Source organism: Sparus aurata, chromosome 14 (assembly GCF_900880675.1).
Source record: "Sparus aurata chromosome 14, fSpaAur1.1, whole genome shotgun sequence".
Classification (NCBI taxonomy): Eukaryota; Metazoa; Chordata; class Actinopteri; order Spariformes; family Sparidae; genus Sparus; species Sparus aurata.
In genome coordinates this window covers 2,699,676-2,704,124 of record NC_044200.1, presented here as the reverse complement: position 1 = coordinate 2,704,124, position 4,449 = coordinate 2,699,676, and the positions used below count along the sequence as shown (strand labels likewise).

Genomic DNA, 4,449 nt, shown 5'->3' with positions numbered 1-4,449 from the left:
TCCTGTTTCAGTTAATACATCATCTGCTCTCCCTTGACCCATATCTGCATTCACCTTGTTCACCGAGGCAGCTGTGCACACGCACAAGCACAAACACACACACAAACACACATTTTCCTAATACCTAGTTCTTTCACCTGCCTCTCGTTTATTTGATATATTTTCATGCATTTATAGGTAACAGCCTCCCACTAATTTGTACTAATCCTTTCAATCAGTCTGCCATCTGCTCTCAGCCTCCCTTACACAAGCTGCATTTCCCTCTATGTGGCCTCTTCTCACAACTGACACAGCTGAGTGTTGATAATCAGGTTATATATGACCGTGGGTGAAACTGACATCAGTAGCGCCATTCACACCCCCTTTTCAAGGTGGGAACATTGCATCATTATTCTGCCTTGCCTTCTGTAAGAAAGTCACAGAGGCGGAATGGGAGACAGTTTTGTTCAGCCTTGATCTCTGATCTGCAGAGCCACAACGGAGTTAAACTGACATCTCATGTACATGTAAGCTGGCAGCGCAGGACAGGGCTGTGACATAGTGATGGAATTCACAGTCTGACAACTAAACTGATCCTTCTCTGGATAATGCTCAAAACAAAAGAGAAATGTCCCACTAAAGCAACGTAACAAGACCAAACAATGGTAAACGTAAAGAAAGAAATGGCAAATTTACATGTAGAAAGTCATGCTTTCTGTCCTACCGATTTTTTGTCACACTTCCGCCTGTAAAACATCGTCTGTCCCCAGCAGCAACAGCCGGGAGCCTCCTGTTGTTTACTGGTGGTGATTCAAGCACTTATATAGAAAACAAAATCTGATTTCAACAAATTCAATTTAATGAAGAAAAGTAACTGTGACTCGGTCAGGCCTCCCTACACATCCTCAGTGGTCTTCCCCCCAGGAAAACAGCATCCCTCTCTGGGAGTGAGAGCCAGACAGGGTTCGCCATTTACTGAGAGCAAAAAAAAAATCTTTGTCACTTTTCATGGTGCATGTTGGGTCAGGATCACAATCACAACACTTTATAACAGTATACCATGGGCGAGCGGTCATAATAAGCTATAAATGCAGTGCATGCCCAAGCCCTTCAATAAAAATAATTGAAAATATTAATCTGGCAGTGTGTTCAATTATACAATACCTTAGTTCTACTGTTTTGGTCTTAAATCCGTGCCTAATCTGTCCCGTTTTGCTTGCGAAAAGCTGGAAAGCTGACAGCTTGTTTCGCGCATGCGCACTGTGACACCGAGTAGTACAGTTACTGCTAGAGGCTGTGTTTACTGTAGATGAGCATTCTGAATGGCAAAAAAGCTGTCAATGAAGCAGCTTATCTGCCAACGCGCATGCACAAAACTGACTTGTTTGAATTGTTCAGCAGGAAACTGTCAGTGGTTCATTTCATCGTGTACCCTGGGTCAAAATGAGTGAAAATATTAATTCTATTCAGTCTTTGCGTTCAGTGCCGTTTTCGCTGAGAACTTTTGAGGAAAAGAAAACTATAATTTCAAGTGGACGGCCTACTCCTGAAGTAAATATAACAAAAACTGCAAAGAATTTCATCCGTCACTTTCAAGCCAGCACGTATGAGAAACATAAATGGCTAGCTGGCTGTCCACAGGTTAGCAAACTGTTCTGTTGGCCGTGTCTCCTTTTTTCCACGGAACACACAGTCTTCATCTGTTTATAGTTTTCTGAGATGTCATTTAGCAAGTAAGACCAGGGATATCAGGATATCAATTCTAAGCAGTTGAGACACTCATATATAACTTGGACTTCTGACCTGGGAAAAGCAGCAATGTGGCAAATGGCTAAAAGTGTAAAGGGGGGAAATGACTAACCTTTAATCTGCTATCCCAGTGTAGGAAAAAAGTTTTGCTGATTAAACTTTCTGAGACAGGATTGTGCCAGAATCATCACCGATTGCACATGTGATGCTGGGTTGTGTGTCTGGCAGAGAAAGGGTACAAGTGAAGACTGTTAATGCAAATGGGAGGAGAAAATTCCATTGTCTTGTGTCACTACCTTGTTGGTATGGGAGCAACCAAGAGTAAATGCTACATGTCAGTGAGAAACCCAGTCCAGGGAACATTGAAACACACCACCTGAAAGGCAAAAGAAAAGAGTTCCAATGCTTTAGTCAGTCAGAAATAGGCCCAGCGAGACAGAGGGTATTTCTGCAACAGCACATGGAGAAGTGCAAATCTGCTATGCAGAAGAAAACACTTACTTTGGAACAGTTGATGGTGGCAGAGAGACAGATCATTCAACACAGTCAAGATCAATGGTTTCCTGAAGAAGTGAAGGCTCTCCGCTGCAATCTGATTATCAAGAGAAATAATCAGTTGTACAAGCTTGATCCCAGTTTGCAAGATGGCTTAATGACAGTTGGAGGACGGCTGGAAAAATCTGCCATGCCAAAAGATGCAAAACCAGTATTCCTTTCTGCCATGGACGTAACCACGCATTCTTTGGGGGGGTCATGTCCCCCCCAATATTGAGAAAATTGCAATCTGTCCCCCCCAATATACAGTAGAAAATATGTTAAATATGCACTCTTTTATAAACCCTGTCAACAGATCTGTCTCGTTATTTCTTATTTATTTTCAATTTATTTCCGTTTTTAAGGAAAACATAAGTGTGTTAACCCCTCCCCTAATTGTAAACTTGGTTGCGCCCATCCTAAGGTATTAAACCGTTTGCCCGCCCTCGCGGTGTAACAGCATACTGAAATGGAGTGCACCTCAGTACACTGAGTAGCTCCCCCATACATGAAAACCCATTTGTCAAGTCAGAGTGATTGACAGCGTTCAAGCCAATCACAGCCATTTGACCAAACCCACTAGTCCCGGCCGCCCGAGAACGTAAACAATTACATGCTAACACCGAGCTGCCGTCACTCACTGCTGCAGACAGCGAACAGAGCGGAGGTATGAAACAGTTATTTAACTAGTTAATAATGTAGAATTTTGTCTGTAAATAACTCTGTCTTGCTTTGTGCCATGTTAGCTAATATTAAGCAAGCCAGGTGGCAAACAATTAGGCCAAGCCAGGTAAGCCAGGTAAAGGTAATGGTAACTGACAGACAGTTTTCTAGGAACATCCACTGATTTTGATATTATTCAACATGATCATTATTCTTTTTGTTAGGAATGCCAAAAGGGAAGAGGAAGATTGACTTCTTTTTCATGTCAAGTTGTCATGTAAGTGGAGTTATGTGACAGGAGTACATTCATATTTGTGCATTAATGCCATGTAGGTGTTCATTTACGTAATTTAAAGCTATTTGTTGGAGCTTATAAACTTCTTTTCAATGAAGAAAATCTCCTACATCAACTCATCCCTGTTACTGCTCTCATTTGTTACACATACAGCCCCTCCAGGTAATGTCCAGATAAGTTCAGCTACACTGCTGTACATTGTACACTGTTATTTATGCACTTACTATATAGCTAAAGCAAATAAACTAGTAACACAAATTCAAATTAAAATGATCAAGGTCAGCCATTGTTCTTTTGGTTAAATAATGGTATCTGGTCACAATGTAGGCAGCACAGAGACACAGGAAGAGGGAGAGGCACGGTGAAAGCAGTGGCCAGGCAGGGACATGCTCTGGAGATACAGGTGATCAGGTGAGAAATTTGAATGAGAACAGCTCGATAACATTAGTTTTAACCTAGGCCTACATGTCAGCAGTAAATAAAACTAGTAACACTGGGCCTGATACTGGCATATAGGCGAGATATAGAGCAAAACCTTTGAGATAAAAACATTGATTTTCACTTCATAGGAATTTAAAGAGAAGCTTTATCTTGATTCTGTAGGAATCCATGCAATTTTACAGAATATTCCTTTACATGTGAATTCAAATAGTCAATGTTGACTTCAAATCTTCTAAATGTGCGAATTTTTATATATAGAATATCATTTGGACCCCCCCATTATCTATACCTTGGTTACGCCCTTACTTTCTGCTAGGGCAACTACATGTTGTTGCAATTAAGACAAAGATTTTGGATTCCTCAAGCAAACTCAGCCTTCAGGAAGCTTGTATCGGCTTGCACAGTCTGCAGAAGACTACGAGGCCGAGCTGGTCAACAGAAAATGGCAAATCTGCCAGAAGATCGTCTCCTTCTAGACAAACCATCTTTCACCAATGTAGGTGTCGATTTCTTTGGACACTTTGATGTTAAACGGGGCCATAAAACTGTCAAAAAGTATGGGGTACTGTTTACCTGCCTCGCCATCAGAGCAGTACACCTAGAGGTAGCAGACAGTCTTGACACCAGTTCCTGCATCAACGCCTTGCGCGGTTTCATAAGCAGAAGAGGACAGGTCACCATCATGCACTTTGATAATGGCACAAACTTTGTCGGTGCAGAAAAGGCCAAGTACTAACGGCTGCAGCCTGCGGGAAGGTCCAGCCCCGCCCTCATACAGCCCCGCCCAC

The 4,449-nt window shown here is 42.1% G+C and overlaps 1 long non-coding RNA gene across 1 annotated transcript; it reads right to left on the bottom strand.

Moving 5' to 3' along the window:
• Positions 1 to 862: 862 nt before the first annotated feature.
• Positions 863 to 2,313, bottom strand: LOC115595108 (uncharacterized). Its single transcript, XR_003986642.1, has 4 exons — positions 2,230 to 2,313; positions 2,025 to 2,104; positions 1,841 to 1,949; positions 863 to 954 (listed from the first exon to the last, which is right to left on the bottom strand). It is a non-coding gene; the product is annotated as an uncharacterized LOC115595108 (long non-coding RNA).
• Positions 2,314 to 4,449: the final 2,136 nt, after the last annotated feature.